The sequence below is a fragment of the Thalassophryne amazonica genome, chromosome 14, assembly GCF_902500255.1.
Source record: "Thalassophryne amazonica chromosome 14, fThaAma1.1, whole genome shotgun sequence".
Lineage (NCBI taxonomy): Eukaryota > Metazoa > Chordata > Actinopteri > Batrachoidiformes > Batrachoididae > Thalassophryne > Thalassophryne amazonica.
The window spans coordinates 28944514-28966395 of record NC_047116.1 but is presented as its reverse complement, the minus strand read 5'-3'; the positions used below and the strand labels follow the sequence as shown (position 1 = coordinate 28966395).

Genomic DNA, 21882 nt, shown 5'->3' with positions numbered 1-21882 from the left:
AAAGCCATGGGCACTAACACACCCCCATACCATCACAGATGTTGGCTTTTGAGCTTTGCACTGGTAACAATATGGATGGTTGTTTTCCTCTTTTGTCCGGAAGGACACAACGTCCATGATTTCCAAAAACAATTTGAAATGTGGACTCATCAGACCACAGCACACTTTTCCACTTTGCGTCTGTCCATTTCAAATGAGCTCGGGCCCAGAGAAGGCGGCGGCATTTCTGGATGTTGTGGATGTATGGCTTTTTCTTTGCATGGTAGAGTTTTAACTTGCACTTGTAGATGCACCGACGAACGGTATTAACTGACAATGGTTTTCTGAAGTGTTCCTGAGCCCATGCGGTAAGATCCTTTACACAATGATGTTGGTTTTTAATGCAGTGCAAGTTGAAAAATCTGAACTTTTGCGTCTCGTCGCTCCGCGATGACCAATCAGGGACTGAATATGTAGTGACGTGGAGATGTCTGGAGTTTGACTGAAGATGTGAACATGTCCTGTATCTGGTAGCAGCCTGTGAGCAGGACTTATGTCTCTTTTGTCCTTTATTTCACAATTATGACAGAGTTTTTGGAGCGAGCAGCAGCCCCGCAGCAGCAGGATTGGAGTTTCTTTTTCTTTTTCTTTTATGTGCGTGCGCGAGCGAATCGTCCATGGAGATTATTTTACTTATTAACTACACAGATGTATAATAAAACAAATGGTGACTGGTTTCTAAACGCAATTATGACAGAGTTTTTTGGGAAAGAGCGAGGAGCAGCCCCACAGCAAGCAGCGGGGTTTCTTTTCTTTTTTATTCATACGTGCGCGCGAGCGAATCGTCCGTGGAGATTATTTTACTTATTAACTACACAGATGCATAATGAAGCAAATGGGGACTGGTTTCTAAACACAATTATGACAGAGTTTTTTGGGGGAAGAGCGAGCTGCAGCCGCACAGCAGGCAGCAGAGTTTCTTTTTTTTTTTTAATTGTTTACATGTGCGCGCGTGAACGGGACAGGAGGTCCTCATACTGGGGTCCCGCAGAGGCGGAAGGGCTGTTGAAAGCGGCCGTCATCCAGACGCAGCTCCTGCAGCAAATAATGATACTCCCTGAATTGGGAATGTCTCATGACGTTTGTCAGCTTTCAACAACTCGCTCCGTGTGATCATGTTAACTTGACTGACACCCGGAGCCAGCGAGCGGAATGGAAGCTCCTCCTATTTGATGACGCACCGGGGCTTATTTTCGCAGCAAAAGCAAAGCGACACCCCGGGCAATGGTGGCGCGTCCGTCGTCACGCGACCCCTGCGAATTTGTAGCGTCTGATCGCGCCCAGTGTGAACGCGGCATAACAGTTTGAACATTAAATATCTTGTCTTTGTGGTATATTCAATTGAATATAGGGTGAAGAGGATTTGCAAATCATTCTATTCTGTTTTTAATTTACATTTCACACAACGTCCCAACTTCATTGGAATTGGGGTTGTCGATAAAGTTGAGGCTGCAGCCTGCTCCCTTTACTAATAAAATTAATTTGAGGGTAGAAAACATAGTAACATATTATGCCAGTATACTAGACATATGAAAGGGAAAACAAGTTGATTAATATACTTTTCATACTGCCGCCACAAACTGCTGTGAGACTGGGTTGCATGTGAATGTTTTTGGGATTTTATTTGTTTTTATATTTCTAGGACATCCAATCACAATGAAATATCAGGTTAATTTATACAATAATTAAAAAATCTGTTCATTCTTAGATTGAAAGCAAGCATCTGTAATATGATGTAAAAAAAAAAAAAAACTAATGTAATTTTTTATTTTGTGTCCATGGGTAGTTAACTTGCACTTGAATTGTTGCTGTGCTCATATAACTTTTTTTGGCGTCTCCTTTTAGTTTGTTTATCGTTTAAGAATAACTGATTGGTAAAGTACATTTAATGTTGGGTTTTCCCATTTGTGTCTTATTCATAGTCACTCCCAGACATTGCTTTCAAAATGTCATCTATCTGTTATGTTGTGTTTTTCTAGTTAACGAAGCGACAGCTTTAAGCCAGAAGAACGACCATCTGCCGTAGCTATTTGATGATAGAAATGAAACACTAAATGTGCCACAGTGATCTGAGTGCACGCCAAAGCGTAGGCACACCATTGTCAAAGTGTAAAGTTGATTATCGGAGCTTAGATCATGAATTTATTGTTGACACCTCCCCCCTGCCATTTGGCTGAGATCAGTCCACATTTTATAATGTAACATTCTGCTCCCAAATCCTCAGTGTGGCTTCACTGGCAATCAGGAGAGTTACATATTTGGACCACTAGAGGGTAGTACATTGTTGAAACTGAAACTGATTCTTACGGTCATGTATGTTTGATGTGACATGTTTACTCTTTCCTTTGATTGAGACAGAAATAGCAGCTTTGCATCAGAATTAATAATAGAGGTACCACCACAGAATAAACTGCATATGACAGATACTGAGGAGAAAGCAGTGTCATTAAAGGGAAGTCTGATGATAAAAGAGACGTAATCTCTGCACCTCTCCAAACATGAGAATGTTCTGTTGGCATCACGCTGTTAAAAGCTGTTCTCTGCTCTGAGCTCCCTGACTGAGAGAGCCTCCGCTGGGTTGGCTTCCTGAGTGCGACAGCCCATTTCCTCTGGGACTGAAAGGCATAGGAGCTGTTAAATTAATGGCTGTCAGTCCGTGTCACAACACAGGACCACAGTGTGACTGGATGTATTTCTCTGTGTGTGCCGATGACCATGTGGACAAACTAGTCTGTACATTTGACGTCTGCCCAGGGATGACCTCATCATAAGGTTTGTTTTAGATGAGATTATACAGCTTCAGATTCTTTCCAGGATGTTCTATCTTGTTCTTAGATGTTTTTGACCTCAGCTGTTTGGGGTGATGCCAGAGCGCACATCAAGTGATGATGCGTTGCCACTACGGACTCCTGTCAGTTAAAAATGTGCAATGTTGTGCTTTAAATTGTATTTTATAGGTTCACAGTGTAATGGAACAAAAGTCTCCACATATTACTGATTAACTGCTGGGGAAGATATGGTTTTGTCTGTGTCTGTTAGTTTGCTTGTGTTTTTTGTGGGATAAATCAAAAGCTAATGAACACATTTTCATGTAACCTGAGCGGAAGTTGTTGGATTTGGTAGAAGGGAGAAGACTGAAGAAATCTTAAAGTCAAGTAATTATTTAAAGGGGTCCTTCATATTATAAATATTTTCAGCAATCTAAAATAGCTCAAATAAAATAGTTTGATGTCAAAAATAGCCCTTTCACCCCTGTTTCTGTTGCTTTAAATGTGAATGAACTTTTGCTGAATTTCCCTTTTCTTACCAGAGGGCTATCTAGCTCACATATTATAGAAGTCTAAAATGAGCTGTTTTAATCCAAAATCTTGTTTTTCGCAAATGTTTTACATCTGCAGGCATATAGTGAGACTGTTCAGGATGTTTAATATGAAACGTCAACAATTTGCATCATTATAAAAGCCAATTCTGCACAATATGACCCCTTTATCATTGTAAGATAATGACTTGACAGAGGAATGTGTTCCAATGAGTGCCTTCTTAATTGTATTTTGATTTATTCTTAATTAAATTCCATTTTGTGGCAGTTGGTCTTTCAGCTGCTCCTGTTTGCTCAGGGTCACCACAGCAGATCCAGTACAGAATCACATCTTGATTTGGAACATGTTTTACGCCTCATTCCCTTCTTGGAGAAACCAACATAGCGCCTGGTTTTCCTAAGAGGTCCCCCATCCAAGTACTAGCCAGGACCCACTCCACATAGCTTCCGTCAAGATCAGGCATACACAGAACAAACTGGCTGACAGTCATAGTCTTTAATTTCTATCCTTCCTTCAGAAGAGTGTTACGACTTTTTGGAAACTTTCAGTTTCTTTAATAAAAGTCCACTAATATATATGTTTTGCAAAAGCTATTATACATCCTGTACCCTGTGGTCTGTTGTCCTCCAGGTTCTGATAGGGGACCAAAAATATTTTGCCAAAAATGTTTTGGGATCCCAGTTAATACAAAATGTAATGGGGTTTTCTTATTGATAAGACAAATGCTTTCATGAAAGTTTTTGGTGGTCAGCCAGTAGAGTGGGTTGTCCAATCTCCAAAGGATCATTGAGTTTGATACCTGAGTGTGTCAAAGTGTCCTTGTGGAAGGCACGGAACCCTCAAACTGCAGTTTGCGCACTTTGCTCTCTTTGACCCTATGCAAATATAGTATAAAGAAGATTCTCTCAAAATGTATCGTCTCTTTTACTCAATGTTTTCAGCCAACAGCCTTAAAACACTTCTGTCTGTTACAGCTTTGTTGTCAAATGTGCTGAGTTGGCTGTTGGCTGGCTCACATGGGTCATCTAGCTATGGCCAAAGGGCTATTGTGTTCAAAATGCACAGAATCAGCTTGCATATTTATTAGCATTGCAGCAGCCTCCAGTATTTCATAGTTGTTTTACTGACTTATTTTGCCGACAATACAGAAAGAAATCATGCTCATTTTGTTATGTGTCGGACGCGGGCGGAGAACCAACCCAGCGTTTGACAGGACCCAGCATAAAAGAAGCAGAGCATGGTTCAAAGGAAAACCAAGTTTAACTAGGACTGCAAGCAGTCATATACGGGCCCTCGTTCCGCGCAACCGCCTACCCAGGCCAGTGGGTGCCCTTGTGACCACATGTGGGCATGTGCATGCAGGGGCAACCACTCATCACACAGTTGACCTTCCTGTCGATATTTCACCATGACAGTAAGAGACCTTTTCGTGCGTCCTGGCATGGTAAATATGTGTACCGAACGACGAAAAAAGCCCAATGCGGAGGGGTTTTTGAAAATTTCTAGGGGGCGCTATTTCGCGATTTTTCTGCGACCATGTGCGGCGCTCCCAAAATATCGAATTTCGGATCCGGCCGGACGACTTTGGAATGTTTGGTGAGTTTTTGAGCATGGGAAGAGGCTGAAATTTCGATTTCAAGAGTGAGAATAATAATAATAATAATAACTAGGACTGCAAGCAGTCATATACGGGCCCTCGTTCCGCGCAACCGCCTAACCAGGCCAGTGGGTGCCTTTGTGACCACATGTGGGCATGTGCATGCAGGGGCAACCACTCATCACACAGTTAAAATTTTAAACAAATCACACAATGCATCAAGGAGTTATGACATGTTGATTGTTCATCCACTAGGGGGCGCTCAGTGTACAAACAGAGGGGCTAGGTGTGTTCAGGGGCCAATCGTCATCATACATATGAAGTTTCAAGTCAATCAGTTAAAGTATGAAGGAGTTATCATGACTTGATGTTCCATGGCAAAGGGTCAAAATGGTGGCACCATAGCGGCCACACCCTTCAACATAGAGAAAAGCTTTCGATAACTTTTGGTCAGTATCATCTTCGGATGCTGTCAAAGAAATTTCAAGTGCATTGGCCAAAATCCCTAGGAGGAGTTCGTTCAAATACAACATGTGGAAATCATTTCAAAAAGAGAAGAAAATGCAAAATGGCCGACTTCCTGTTTGGAGTAGACTCATGGTGCAAGAGACTTTTTTGTACGTCTATGCAAGTCACACATGTGTACCAATTTTCATTTCCCTACTCCAAAAAAACCCCTATGGGGAGGGGTTTTGGAAAGTTTCAAGTGGGCGCTATTGAGGCACTTTGCCCCGCCCATGGGCGATGCCCCTATGAATTGTAAGAGGTTGTCGTGCTTGACCTGTGTTTCAATTTTCATAATGATATGACAAAATTAAAGCCGTCAAAAGGAAGAACGTAATTTCATGGCGAAGGGGCGATATTCGGTACACCACCACACACAGAAGCTGTTAATCGTAAGTTCACGGCGATCATTGCCTATGTTCACAAACTTGTTCTGCATGTTTTAGAAGTGGAAGGAAGTTGATGGTGTTAAGTATGTGACATCAGTACCTGTTTAAGTATAATGTTCCATGGCGAAGGGTCTAAATGGCGGCGCCATAGCGGCCACACCCTTCAACATAAAGAAAAGCTTTCGATAACTTTTGGTCAGTATCATCTGTGGGTGATGTGGAAGAAATTTGAAGTGCATTGGACAAAATCCCTAGGAGGAGTTCGTTCAAATACAACATGTGGAAATCACGCCAAAATGACAAGAAAATTCAAAATGGCCAACTTCCTGTTTGGAGTAGACCCATGGTGCCAGAGACTTTTTTGTACGTCTATGCAAGTCACACGTGTACCAATTTTCATCTCCCTACTCCAAAAAAAAAGTTTCAAGGGGGCGCTATTGAGGCATTTTGTCCCGCCCATGGGCGACGCCCCTATGAATTGTAAGAGGTTGCGGTGCTCGACCTGTGTATCAATTTTCATGATGATATGACAAAATTAAAGCCATCAAAATGAAGAACGTAATTTCATGGCGAATGGTCAATATTCGGCACGCCGCCACACGGACGCCGTTACTCGTAACTTCACGGCGTTCATCACCTACGTTCACCAATTTATTCTGCATGTTTTCGATGTGGAATGAAGTTGATTGGGTTAAGTATGTGACATAGGGACCTCTTAAAGCAAAAATAGGACATTTCTCACCACCACCGGGTGGCGCTATGGCGCAGGTGGGAACTTAAGATATGTAGATGTTCAGGGCGGAGCCCTCATCATGTCCAGCAAGTTTGAAGGATCTACGATGATGTATGTGGGCGTGACAGCCGTTCGAAGTGAAATGGCGTGCTCCGAAAAGCTCGCCAAAGTTTGACGACCCCTAGCAGCCATGCCTTTTGACTTAATTAGAATCTTTTGTGTTGTGTGGGCCGCTGAAGAGGAGGTACTGCTGGCCCACCACCACCAGATGGCGCCCTGCTTGCAGTGCGGGCTTCAAGCACGAGAGGGCGCCGAAACCAGTGGAGTGACAGCTGTCACATCATCAACACCAGCTGTCACTCATCTACGTCAACCTCCATAAAAGCCGGACTGCAACTCCACCTCCCCGCCGAGAAATCAGCTACCATTCAGGTAATTTTCTCTGCTGACTTAAAACATTGAGTAATAATCTGAACTTCTTTGCAGCCGTTTTCCTGTGGTGTTTTCCTTATCTGTGGGATTGGCGTTTGGTGTGATCAGCGACGACTTCGCTTCACACCCCAACCAGATAAGTGATTAGACAGGAGCTGCACGAGTGTGTGATTGGAGGTGGAGGTGCTCCCTCCCAAAAGAACACAGACTGTGGGATTACTGAGTGTGCGAACTCACACTCATCAATACTGTTTCTGTTCTCTGCCAGCAGTACCGGGTCTGACTGCTGAAGACAGTGGCCACCTGGGGCGCAGGGCTTGGCGGCTCCGGTGTTCTTCAGATCCGTTGGTGGTGGAAGCTGTGTGGGATCCGGCTCTTCTCTCGCCAGACGTCTTCTATCTTCGAGCCTGCCCACATGTCACCTTGTGTATAATTGACATTCCACAATATTGTTATTGTCTGTACTTCATTGTGCGATTCTCAACATTAAATTGTTACTTTTTGGCTTATCCATTGTCCGTTCATTAACGCCCCCTGTTGTGGGTCCGTGTCACGACACCTTCCCAACAGGATTTCTCGGCCAGCGTCATGGATCCTGAGGGGCGTCAACCATCGCTTGAACAGCCAATGGAAGAGCGAGGTGCACAGGCGCCAGCAGGAGGCGTGTTAGGTGAGCTGCAGCAAATTCTAACCGCTTTCACTGCTCGGTTGGATTTGGTAACCGAGCAAAACGTTATTCTCAATCGGAGGATGGAGGCTCTCACTGCCAGGGTGGAGGCGCGCGATCAAAGCGCTGCTGCAGCACCTCCTCCTGCTGGTCCCATGTCAGACACAGACGTTCCACTGGTCGTTCAACGACCCCCCCCCCCCCACCGTCCCCTGAAGCATACATAAGCCCTCCGGAGCCATACGGAGGTTGTGTCGAGACGTGCGCGGACTTCCTAATGCAGTGGTCGCTCGTCTTTGCACAGCGTCCCGTCATGTACGCGTCAGACGCTAGCTGGGTGGCTTATGTTATTAATCTGCTTCGAGGAGAGGCACGCGCCTGGGCTACAGCGCTCTGGGAGCAGAACTCACGGCTCCTAACGTCATACGCTGGGTTTGTAAGGGAGTTCAAACAGGTTTTTGATCATCCCAGCAGAGGCGAGACCGCTTCGAGCGTGCTACTGTCAATGAGACAGGGGCGCCGGAGTGCAGCCGAGTATGCAGTCGACTTCCGCATCGCGGCTGCGAGGTCCGGCTGGAATACCGTTGCACTCCACGCCGCCTTCATAAACGGACTGTCTCCGGTCCTGAAGGAGCATCTGCTGGCTAAGGAGGAACCGCGGGATTTTGACGGGTTTGTCGACCTGGTTACACGCTTAGACAACCGCTTAGAGGAACACCGTCGGGAGCAGGGCGGGGGGCGTGGCCGGGCACGAGCTGTCCCTCTTCCTTCCGGGTCCGAAAGGGTGCCGTCGTCACCACGCTCCACAGCCAGAGGGCCCCGTGTGGCAACAGCTCCCCCTGCTGACGAAGCTATGGACACGAGCAGGGCCAAAGTGAAACCAAATGACAGACAAAGGAGGCTGGCCTGCGGGGAGTGTTTTTTCTGTGGCTCTAGTGGTCATATACAGAGGAACTGCCCCAAACGGTCAAACTACAACGCCCGTCCTTAGAAACTGGGCTAAGGGTGGGCCATAACACGCACGCGGGGAAGCCCCATAGATCCGCACAAATCCCAGTCACGATCCTTAGTGAGGAGTTAACCCTTCACGCCCCAGCACTCGTAGACACGGGGTCGGAAGGGAATCTGCTGGACAGCAGATGGGCAAAGGAAGTAGGGCTCCCTCTGGTGGCTCTGCCTTCACCTTTGAAGGTACGGGCACTAGATGGCACCCTTCTTCCATTAATCACACACCAGACACAGCCCGTGACAGTGGTTGTGTCTGGGAATCACAGGGAGGAGATTGTGTTTTATGTAACACCTTCTACCTCCCGAGTGATTTTGGGTTTTCCATGGGTGTTGAAACACAATCCCCGGATTGATTGGCCGTCTGGGGTTGTGACGCAGTGGAGCGAAACCTGCCACCGGGAGTGTTTAGGATCCTCGGTTCCACCAGGTGTGACAGCTAAAGAGGAGGTCAAAGTCCCCCCCAATCTGACGGCGGTACCGGAGGAGTACTACGATCTTGCTGACGTCTTCAGCAAAGATCTGGCACTCTCCCTTCCCCCGCACCGACCGTACGATTGCGCCGTCGATTCGATCCCGGGTGCTGAGTATTCGTCCAGCAGGCTGTACAACCTCTCACGTCCGGAACGCGAATCAATGGAGACCTACATCCGGGACTCCTTAGCTGCCGGGTTGATCCGGAACTCCACCTCCCCGATGGGCGCAGGTTTCTTTTTTGTGGGTAAGAAGGACGGCGGACTCCGTCCATGCATCGATTACAGAGGGCTGAACGAGATTACAGTTCGCAATCGATACCCATTACCTTTGTTGGATTCGGTGTTCATGCCCCTGCATGGAGCCCAAATATTCACCAAACTCGATCTTAGGAATGCGTACCACTTAGTTCGGATCCGGAAGGGAGACGAGTGGAAGACGGCATTTAACACCCCCTTAGGTCACTTTGAGTACCTGGTCATGCCGTTCGGCCTCACAAATGCCCCCGCGACGTTCCAAGCATTGGTTAATGACGTCTTGCGGGACTTCCTGCATCGGTTTGTCTTCATATATCTAGACGACATACTCATCTTTTCTCCGGACCCTGAGACTCATGTCCAGCATGTACGTCAGGTCCTACAGCGGTTGTTGGAGAACCGGCTGTTTGTGAAGGGCGAGAAGTGCGAGTTCCACCGCACTTCTTTGTCCTTCCTGGGGTTCATCATTTCCTCCAACTCCGTCGCCCCTGATCCGGCCAAGGTTGCGGCGGTGAGAGATTGGCCCCAACCAACAAGCCGTAGGAAGCTGCAACAGTTCTTCGGCTTTATAAATTTCTACAAGAGGTTCATTAAGGGCTACAGTCAGGTAGTTAGGCCCCTGACAGCCCTGACCTCCACTAAGGTCCCCTTCACCTGGTCGGATCAGTGCGAAGCTGCGTTTAGGGAGTTGAAACGCCGGTTCTCGTCTGCACCAGTTCTGGTGCAGCCTGATCCTATTCGCCAGTTCACAGTGGAAGTGGATGCCTCTGACTCAGGGATAGGAGCCGTGCTGTCCCAGAGCGGGGAGTCCAATAAGGTTCTGCACCCTTGTGCCTATTTTTCCCGCAGGTTGACCCCGGCTGAGAGGAACTATGACGTCGGCAATCGGGAACTCCTGGCGATGAAGGAGGCTCTTGAAGAGTGGAGACACCTGTTGGAGGGAGCGACGGTGCCCTTCACGGTTTTCACGGACCATCAGAACCTGGAGTACACCCGGACCGCCAAGCGGCTGAACCCCATGCAAGCCTGCTGGTCACTGTTCTTCGGGCGCTTTGACTTCCAGATTACATACCGCCCCGGGACCAAGAACCAACGATCGGATGCCCTGTCCCGGGTGCATGAAGAGGAGGCCAAGGCTGAGTTGTCAGACCCCACAGAGACCATCATCCCCGGGTCCACTGTCGTGGCCACTCTCACCTGGGACGTGGAGAAGACCGTCCGGGAGGCCCTGACACGGAACCTGGACCCGGGGACCGGCCCGAAGAACAAACTGTATGTCCCACCAGAGGCCAGAGCTGCAGTTTTAGACTTCTGTCATGGTTCCAAGCTCTCCTGTCATCCCGGGGTGTTCAGAACCATGGCAGTGGTCCAGCAGCGCTTCTGGTGGGCATCTATGGAGGCCGACGTCCGGGACTACGTCCAGGCCTGTACCACCTGTGCCAGGGGCAAGGCTGACCATAAGAGGACTTCGGGACTCCTCCAGCCCCTACCGGTACCTCACCGCTCCTGGTCCCACATCGGCCTGGACTTTGTCACAGGCCTCCCGCCGTCCCAGGGCAACACCACCATCCTCACGATAGTGGACCGGTTCTCCAAGGCGGCCCACTTCGTGGCCCGTCCGAAGCTCCCTACGGCCCAGGAGACAGCAGACCTCCTGGTCCACCACGTCATGCGTCTGCATGGGATACCAGCGGACATCATCTCGGATCGTGGTCCTCAGTTCTCCTCCCAGGTTTGGAGGAGCTTCTGCAGGGAACTGGGGGCCACCGTGAGTCTCTCGTCCGGGTATCACCCTCAGACAAACGGACAGGCAGAGCGAGCTAACCAGGAGCTGGAGCAGGCCCTCCGCTGCGTAACCTCCGCGCACCCGACAGCCTGCAGCGCCCATCTGGCCTGGATCGAGTACGCCCACAACAGCCAAGTGTCGTCAGCCACCGGCCTCTCCCGGTTTGAGGTGTGTTTGGGGTACCAGCCCCTATTGTTCCCACTTGTGGAGGGAGAGGTCGGTGTGCCCTCGGTCCAGGCCCACCTCAGGAGGTGCCGCCGGGTGTGGCGGACCGCCCGTTCTGCCCTGTTGAAGGCCCGGACGAGGGCCAAGGCCCATGCAGACCGCCGGCGTTCCCCGGCCCCTGCATACCAGCCCGGGCAGGAGGTGTGGTTATCGACCAAGGACATCCCGCTGCAAGTGGAATCACAGAAACTCAAAGACAGGTTTATTGGACCGTTTCCCATCCTCAAAGTCCTCAGTCCGGCCGCAGTGAAGCTAAAGCTGCCAGCTTCACTGCGGATCCACTTGGTGTTCCACGTGTCACGTCTCAAACCCCATCACACCTCACCACTCTGCACCCCTGGACCTGCACCGCCCCCTGCCCGGATCATCGACGGGGAGCCGGCATGGACCATGCGTCAGCTCCTGGACGTCCGTCGTAAGGGTCGGGGGTTCCAGTATCTGGTGGACTGGGAGAGGTATGGACCCGAAGAACACTCCTGGGTGAAGAGGAGCTTCATCCTGGACCCGGCCCTCCTGGCCGAGTTCTACAACCGTCACCCGGACAAGCCAGGTCGGGCGCCAAGAGGCGCCCGTTGAGGGGGGGGTCCTGTTGTGTGGGCCGCTGAAGAGGAGGTACTGCTGGCCCACCACCACCAGATGGCGCCCTGCTTGGAGTGCGGGCTTCAAGCACGAGAGGGCGCCGAAACCAGTGGAGTGACAGCTGTCACATCATCAACACCAGCTGTCACTCATCTACGTCAACCTCCATAAAAGCCGGACTGCAACTCCACCTCCCCACCGAGAAATCAGCTACCATTCAGGTAATTTTCTCTGCTGACTTAAAACATTGAGTAATAATCTGAACTTGCAGCTGTTTTCCTGTGGTGTTTTCCTTATCTGTGGGATTGGCATTTGGTGTGATCAGCGACGGCTTCGCTTCACACCCCAACCAGATAAGTGATTAGACAGGAGCTGCACGAGTGTGTGATTGGAGGTGGAGGTGCTCCCTCCCAAAAGAACACAGACTGTGGGATTACTGAGTGTGCGAACTCACACTCATCAATACTGTTTCTGTTCTCTGCCAGCAGTACCGGGTCTGACTGCTGAAGACAGTGGCCACCTGGGGCGCAGGGCTTGGCAGCTCTGGTGTTCTTCAGATCCGTTGGTGGTGGAAGCTGTGTGGGATCCGGCTCTTCTCTCGCCAGACGTCTTCTATCTTCAAGCCTGCCCACACGTCACCTTGTGTATAATTGACATTCCACAATATTGTTATTGTCTGTACTTCGTTGTGCGATTCACAACATTAAATTGTTACTTTTTGGCTTATCCATTGTCCGTTCATTAACGCCCCCTGTTGTGGGTCCGTGTCACGACACCTTCCCAACACTTTTGATAACTTTTGATCACCATTGTGTTGTGATGAATTTGACCAAATTTGAAGACAATTGGATGAAATCCCTAGGACGAGTTAGTTCAAATGCAAGTAGTGGAAATGGCCAAAAATGGCAAAAATTTGCTCAAAATCGAAACTTAAAATCAAAATGGCCGACTTCCTGTCAATATTTCACCATGACAGTAAGAGACTTTTTCATGCGCCCTGGCATGGTAAATATGTGTACCGAATTTCGTGAGGCTACGATGAAAAAAGCCCAATGCGGAGGGGTTTTTGAAAATTTGTAGGGGGCGCTATTTCGCGATTTTTCTGCGACCATGTGTGAGGCCCCCAAAATATCGAATTTCGGATCCGGCCGGACGACTTTGGAAAGTTTGGTGAGTTTTTGAGCATGAGAAGAGGCCGATATTTCGATTTCAAGAGTGAGAATAATAATAATAATAATAATAATAATAATAAACAGCGCAATTACAATAGGGTCCTCATAGGACGTTGCCTACTCGGGACCTAATAATAAATAATAATAATAATAATAATAATAAACAGCGCAATTACAATAGGGTCCTCGTAGGACGTTGCCTACTCGGGCCCTAATAATAATAATAATAATAATAAACAGCGCAATTACAATAGGGTCCTCGTAGGACGTTGCCTACTCGGGCCCTAATTAACATAGTGTATTTAGTGAAAATAACCCAAAGTCCACGGTCTGGCGAGGTGACAAAACGGCATGCTTCCAGCAGCACAAAAGGTCCGGAGCCACAGCCATTCTGGACCCAAGGACCCTGCCGACCCCCCCCCCAGGTGGCCGCGACAAACCCAGTCTGTGAAAGAAGAAACCGTAAGGTGAGTCCAACACTCTCCACACTGAGAGACAACTCAAAGGTGCACACAATCAGCAAAACACTTCCTGGCCTAAATATAAAATCAGCTTCTCTCCCTGCAGGCATGGAACACTCAGTTCAAAACTCCACTGCAGTAGAAGCTGATTTAGACAATTATCATAGCATAACAGCTCCATATAGCAAGGTGTGAGGGACACCAAATTTACTGACTTTACTTAATGAAAGTCATAAAAACCAAAATACCTCAGGAAGTGTGCTGAAGAGCGTGAGACCTCACCCAATCCTCTTTCACAGACCGTGGCGTCAAACCTGGAGCGGTCTCTGCGTCCGTAGTGGTGAGATTGTTCTCCCAACGTCGATCTCACCCGTCTGGTCACAAAGTTGAATCTCTGGCCAATACACACTGTGTATTCCAGGTTTAAATGCAACCATGCCCTCATCAAGACAGATGCACCACAGCTGTGAGTCCTGATGAACTGCACGTGATAAGCCTCAGGTGTTCAGGGAAAGGTCCTCAACTCAGCCACTCAGTCCTGAACGCATACCACCTGGAAGGAGAAACAGAAAACAAAAACAAAGCCAACCAAACACCCCAGCCCACAACAGTACCCCACCCTCATGGGAAGCCTCCTGGCGACCACACGAATTTGGGCCAGAAAAAACAAAAAACAAAAAAAACACCCCCCTCCAGGGACCATGGCTGGAATGTTGGCCGGGAGCAAAAAACACCTCCTTCAGTCTCAGCTCCGTGTGCTGACGATCCAGCTGGGAAAGCCTGTCTCCAAGAGCCGAGCGTTACTGCGCTCTGAAGACAGCTCCGTCGTCAGCTGCTCAACCTCAGGTGAATCTCATCATGCGGTCATTGATCCTCTCAATGTTGAGCTTCTCCTCCTCTAGTTTTTCCTTCAGCTGGATGATACGAACTTCCAGCCGCCTCTTCTCTGCCAACAGGGAACTCTGTGTTGAGACTATAGATCTCATCTTGGAGCTCATCCTTTCACTCCCTGAGCCGGTCTGCAGTAGACAGCTCCTCCTGGATGTGTAACATGTCTCCCTCCATGGCTTTAAGCTTCTTATCACTGTCTTTAGCATCATTAACAGCTTCATCCCCGAACATTCACAGCTCTTCCAGTCCTCTCATCTGATCTTTCATTCGGGCCTGCAGTTTCTTCAAGTGCTATAAGACATTATCACGATTTTCAGTAGCATCTTCAAGATGGCCTTCAAGCCCTTCCAGATCCAGCTCCCGTTTCTTCTTGGCAGAGTGGGCCTGGAAACATTACCTATATACATCCTCCAGCTGAATCTTCATCTCCTCCAATCGCTGCTCCATGGCACGCTTGGACCTCTCCAAACTATGAACTCTTTCCAAAGTCATCCGTCTCGGTCTTGAGCACTTTATTAAATCGGTCAAGTTCATCTTTCAGGTCTGTAAGAGTCTTTAACTCTCTTGCCAGGGTCAACACTTTTGTCTCCTTCTCCCTGGCCTCCGCTTTGGCACGATCATACTCCTCTGCATATAGAGTAGCAATACGTTTCTCTTTGGCCCACATCTGGTCAGACTTTTTTTTTTTGCCTCCTCTCCAGATTGGAGACGATCTGCCGAAGGTGGTCCTGGTCCACCAAGAGGTCATCCATCTCTCTTGCTGCAAACGGATCTCTATCTTATCCAGTTTGTCCATAGGCTGAACTTTTCTACTCCAGCTGCCGCTGAACACCGTCCAAATTCCCATTGGACTCCTTTGAGGCCCTCTTCAGCCCCTCTACTGACAAGGCATTCTATCCTGCCTTTGTCTTTCTTTCAGCCAGCTGAGTCTAGAGAGCAGAGACGTACTTCTCTACAGTCTTCTTGCTCTCGTTCTCTTCTTTCAGCTTCTCCCGCAAAATATGCCCCCCATCCTCCATCTACCCTAGGCAGATGGAGAAGGAAGGTGTCTACTGGACTTCCTCTTGGAGCAGCTCCTGAATGTCCTGCAGCTGACACTCCAGTGCAGAGATATCTTTTGTTAAATTTGATGGTCTTGCCTACTGCTTCATTTAGCAGACCGGTTAGCGTCTCCACCTCTGACTGCATCTTTGCATTCGTTTCTGTCAACTCTTGCTTCTGTCATTCACTTTGCACAGATTTGGCCAGGAGTTCTTAAACCTGTGCATTCAGCCTTCTTTCGACCATGTTCAGAGTCTGCCTAGTCACAAAACAAAAAGAAAAACACAAACAACCATTCCAACCCCCCAGGGAACACCACAACCAACCCCAGGGGTGCAAACTGGGAGGAAGGAAAAAAAAAGAAAAACACAAACAACCATTCCGACAACCCCCCCCCACCCCAGAGGACCGTCCCATCAAACCCTGGGAGGAGGAGAAAATAAAAAGAAATAAAATACAATCCCCCCTCCCCCCCCCCAGAGGACCGTCCCATCAAACCCTGGGAGGAGGAGAAAAGAAAAAACAACCCAAACTTAACCCTGCCAAAAAAAAAAAAGGAATCTAACACCCCCCCTGGACGACATGTAGGGACCAACACCCCCCAGAGGATATCTCCACCAGCTCCAGGAGTAGTAACCACAGCCGAGGTCCCTCTGAGATCCAAAGTCATTTATGGGGGTTTCCAGCGCCTCCCAGAGGACGTCAAACCCCAGGAGACACCCCCATGACTGAAAACAGACCCAGCCCCGGCCGTCTACGGCTAGATGGTCCCACAGTCTTTTCCCCCCCAGAGGACATCACTGTCACACCCTGAGGGCGGAAACTGGGGAAAAACAAACAAAATAACCACCCCAAACCCCCCAGAGGACCCACACAAATAACCTCGGGGGAAAACAAAAAAACGAAGAAACCTGTTGCCCCCCCCCCCCAGAACCCCAAGAGACCCTGGAAAACCTCCAGAACCAGTCGTCAGATACAATGATAGCAAACGGCTCAAAACTACTGAATCCGGGGGGAGAAAACAGGACAAAACGACCCCAACCCCACCCCCTCAGCGCAGGGGAAACTGGAAATACATCCAGTGTCATTACCTATGACTATACTTAAAAATCAAACGGGAGGAGTGGAACTGCGGTAATGGCAGACGGCACAAAATGGCGCCACGCCCCCAACTTTCAACCCAGCTACTAGCTGGAAGTATATTCCACTGCACCGAACCTCAGCAACACTGATGGCATACGGCTCAAAGGCGTGCTGAGGCCAGAGGTGGAACAGGGAACTAACACAAAATAAAACGCCCCTAACCCCCCCTCCCAGGTGCAGAGGTTTTCTGGGAAACCCCCAGCGTAACCAAACTGCACCACCTCAGCAACACTAATGACAAACGGTACAGAAGTGACTAAGGTTGGAGGTAGAGGACTGGGAAATAAAAAACAACAAAACAACCCAATCACCCCCCAGAGGACCGTCCCATCAAACCCTGGGAGGTGAAACCGAAAAAAAGAAAAACTAACAGACAATAAACATAAAGGCACCTGAGTCCAAGCTATGCTCCCGACAGCCTGCATGTCCACACCACCAGACCACTGACAGTGCTATAACCCACACAAAAACAGTTTGACTCAGACATATAAAACCCCACAATTAATTAACCAACAAAAAACTAACTAATAAGTGACTTATACCGTCAAGCACAAACAAATGGAACATTTATGTTCTACCTTAAGAGCTGTGACGGTAATGTGGCTCAGTCACCAACAGGGGGAGCCAGAGTGCTAAAAATAAAAATCCCTGTGGCAACCGAGTAAACTCAACACACGCTGCTTTAATTGTGAGCAGCTACGTGTAGCATACAGCTAAAGTGTAATTTAACTAATAAGTCCGGAGCTGATACAACAGATGTAGTAGCTATCTTCACCCGGGGAGACGGGGCTACAACTGTAACAGCAGGACGCAAAGCGACCCGTGCTGCAGAACTCCGCCGTGCGCGTTCACCCTCCAATCACACACTCATGCAGCTCCTGTCTAATCTCTTATCTGGTTGGAGTGTGAAGCGAAGCCGTCGCTGATCACACTTTACGCCAATCTCATAGATAAGACAACACCACAGGAACACGGCTGCAAGAGAGTTCAAACTATTATTCAATTTTAGGTTTACTGACACGCACAACCCGGGCGGAGAGCACCCGCAACTAGAGAAGAGTCTTAGACTGTTAGTCAGACCTCAGATTTAGAAGGAAGAATGTGGGTTCTGCCCTGGTTATGGAACAGTGGGCCAGCTCTTTACCCTTGCAAGGATATTAGCAGGGTCTTGGGAGTATGACCAGTATGGGCCAGCTCTTTACCCTTGCAAGGATATTAGCAGGGTCTTGGCAGTATGACCAACCAGTCTACATATGTTTTGTGGACTTTGAAAAGGCGTATGACCGGGTCCCTTGGGGTATCCTGTGGGCGTTGCTGTGGGAATATGGGGTACCAGATTTTCTGCAACATGCAATCCAGTCTCTGTATGACCAAAGTAGGAGCTGTGTCCACATTCTCGGCATTACATCAGACCTGTTTCCGGTGGGTGTTGGTCTCCGCCAGGGCTGCCCCTTATCAACAAGCCTGTTCGTGATATTCATGGACAGGATTTCAAGCTGCAGTAAGGGACCGGAGGGTGTCCAGTTTGTTGACCTCAGAGTTACACCTCTGCTTTTTGCAGATGATGTGGTTCTCTTGGCTTCATCATGCAGTGACCTTCAATGCGCACTGAGCAGGTTTGAGGCTGAGTGTGAAGAGACTGGGATGAGAATCAGCACCTCCAAATGGAAAAAGGTTGGATTGGCCCCTCTGAATCAGGGGAGAGTTACTGCCCCAAGTGGAGGAGTTTAAGTTTCTCGGGGTTGTGTTCACAAGTTGGAGTGTGAGATTGATAGACTGATTGGGGTGGTAAAGAAGGATCCAGCAGGCGAGCTCTCAATTGACCAGTTGATGTACACACCTATCCTCACCTATTGTCATGAGCATTGGGTAATGACTCAAAGAATAAGATTGCGGATACAAGAGGCAGAAATGGGCTTGCTCCGTTGAGTATCTGGGCTTACAATCCTGGACTGGGTGAGAAGCTTGAATATCTGGGAGGGACTGAGAGTAAAGCTGCTGCTTCTTTGCATTGAAAGGAGCCAGTTGAGGTGGTTCGGGCACCTGGAGTGTATGCCCCCTAGTAGTCCCTCTAGGGAAATCTTCCAGGCACGTACAACTGGGAGGATGCCACAGGGAAGACCTAGGATATGCTGGAAAGATTATATGTCCCAGCTGGGTTGGGAACACCTTGGGATCCCCCGGGAAGAGTTACAGGACTTGGCAGAGGACAGGGAAGTGTGAGATGAGCTACATGCTTTGCTCCACTGCCAGACAAGGATAAACAAATGAAAATGAATGAATGAATACAAACGTAAGGTCCAGTTTTTTATGTTTGTTTCACACTTTCTAATGGGCCATTCACATTGTGTGCCGCGCATTCATTCTGCTGCATGTGCTCGCATTTTTTTCAAAAAGTGGATGTGGCAACAGCGAGTCTGGATGCACAGCGGGGATGGAGATTTCTAAGTCACTATCTGGCTTTTTGAGCATCTGGTGAACAACACTGACAATCGCCATCATGGAATTGCGACAGGAAAAAGTGAAGCACTCAGTCTGCGAGTCATAACAACAAGACTAGGAGCCAAAAGCAGAAGAACGAGTGATGGACATCACCCTGCTGGGACAGAGGAGCTGAAGAGGCCAGCCCAGCCAGAGACACAGAGAGACACAGCAGCTGGTGTGATCGAGCAGACACACTCAATCCGAAAATCACTTTTGAATATATACACACACACAGTTTGAGCAACGAGGCTTCTGCAAATTTTTCTGAGGTGTGAGTAATCTGACTCAGTGGTTACTGCACCACTGAAAGTTTAAATTTTATTGGCTAACGTTAGCTTAGCATTTAGCTGCATTGTCAATCATTCAGTCGAGCCGAGTGAACGTTTTATATTTGTAAATTGTTTGATCTATTTTTATTTTTACCAAATAAATCTACTCAATAGTTTTTTTTAATTGTTACTACTGTGACTACAAGAACAGTCTCAGCTTTATATAACTTAGATTTTTTTTATTTCTTTTTTTTTACTATCTAGTAATCAGACCTTAAAGAAAATAGCACTGCAGTGCTGTTTTGTGTTTCTTCATATTTTAAGAAATGATGTTTCTTCACTTGTGCCACATCAGGAACATTTCAACATTTGCTGTGCAGAGAACCTTCTAAATACAGACGCACTTTAAAAACATCCAGTGATGGAGCTGAACTCCAAAACCTGAAGTCCAGAAGGAAGACGAGAACATCTCTACTCTTCAGAATGTGAGGAATGTGTCTCCAAAAACTCCACCAAGAGGTTGAAACTGCAGAGAAGACCTTCATCTGGTGCCCTGAGGGTCCAGCTCACTTGTTGTCTCTGAAAACTCACAGCTGCTCCTACACTTCTAAATACTACAAAAGCTCTTTAAAGAGCAACTATTTTATTATTTGAAAAAGCTTTTTGCTTTTTATATTTTTTATATTAAATGAATGAATAATTAAACATGTCCATGACGTCAAAGTTCAATCAATAAGACTTGCACAGTTAGAAGAAGACCTGCCCCTATTGTGCATAATTTCAGAGCGTTCACAATCGCTAGAATAGTCAAATTTATATTTTAGTAATTACTCAGTTTTGATTACAACATTAAAATCAACCACATAGCCAATGAGGACATAATTAAATGTTGAAATGACTAAATTAAAAAATGATATCATGAGGTATATGTCACATTTAGAAATCGGAATTAACAGACACACTGCAGTTGTATCATCTCCTGTTGTGTTTATAACAAATATTTATATGTATTTACAATGTGTTTTTTCCTGGTTGCAATGCAGATAGGAATGAATGAATGAATCTACCAGACTTAAAAATGTACACATTACTTTTCATGCCATTTTATTTGTCTAAAAATAAATGTTCAAGGTTCATTATCATGTTAATCAAGAAATCATCTCATCTGAAACAACAGCAACAATCGCCAAGTTATGGTTTTAATTTGCAGATGAACATCAAAGATTTCTAAAGACTTTTTTTTTTTTTTTTTTTTTTTTGCTTAAAGCTATTTTAAAACTCAGCCACATGGGGTGTGCAGCCAGTACATTCTGAGTGCCGGTCCCAAGCCCGGATAAATGAGGAGGGTTGTGTCAGGAAGGGCATCCGGCGTAAAACAAGCCAACCCAAATATGCAGACTAAGAATCGAATTTCCATACCGGATCGGTCACAGCCCGGGTTAACAACGTCCGCCACCTCTGCTGTTGCCCAACAGGGTGCCGGTGGAAATTGGGCTACTGCTGGGCGAAGACGACGAAGAAGAGGAGGAGAACGTTTCCACAAACAGCGGGAGAAGAAGAAAACTAGAAGGGTGGAAATGAGAGTGGGGACTTTGAATGTTGGTAGTATGACTGGTAAAGGGAGAGAGCTGGCTGATATGATGGAGAGGAGAAAGGTAGACATATTGTGTGTGCAAGAGATCAAGTGGAAGGGAAGTAAGAGCAGGAGCATCGGCGGTGGGTACAAGTTGTTGTACCATGGTGAGGACAGGAAGAGAAATTATGTTGGGGTCATTTTAAAGGAAGAGTATGTTAAAAGTGTGTTGGAGGTTAAGTGAGTGTCTGACAGGGTGATGAGTGTGAAGTTGGAAATTGAAGGGGTGATGATGAATATCATCAGTGCATATGCCCCACAGGTAGGTTGTGAGATGAAGGAGAAAGAAGATTTCTGGAGTGTGTTAGATGAGGTGGTGGAGAGTGTGCCCAAGCATGAAAGAGTGGTGGTAGGAGCGGACTTCAGTGGGCATGTTGGTGAAGGGAACAGAGGTGATGAGGAAGTAATGAGTACATATGGTATCAAGGATAGGAATGGGGAAGGACAGATGGTAGTTGATTTTGCAAAAAGGATGGAAATGGCAGTGGTGAATACTTACTTTAAGAAAAGGGAGGTGCACACAGGTGGACTACATTCTTTATAGGAGATGTAAGCTAAAAGAAATCAAGAGACTGGTCGGTGGTGGCAGGAGAGAGTGTTGTTAGACAGCATAGGATGGATGTTTGTAGGATGACTTTAGAGGTAAAGAAGAAGAAGAATAGAGTGAGAGCTCAACAAAGGATCAGATGGTGGAAGCTGAAGGAGGAAGACTGTTGTGTGAAATTTAGCGAGCAGGTGAGAGAAGCACTGGTTGGAGGGGAAGCAGTTGTGGACAACTGGA

At 47.6% G+C, this 21882-nt stretch overlaps 1 protein-coding gene across 2 annotated transcripts in view; it reads left to right on the top strand.

Moving 5' to 3' along the window:
- Positions 1–21882, top strand: part of LOC117524567 (rap guanine nucleotide exchange factor 4-like) — a 90339-nt gene that overhangs the window by 8123 nt on the left and 60334 nt on the right. The window contains exon 1 of one of the 2 annotated variants that reach the window (XM_034186376.1): positions 2561–2811. The exons of the other annotated variant lie outside the window; for it this stretch is intronic. The gene's annotated coding sequence lies outside the window, so the exon portion shown is untranslated. Of the gene's footprint in view, positions 1–2560; positions 2812–21882 lie in introns of those variants that run through there. 2 annotated transcript variants of the gene reach the window in all.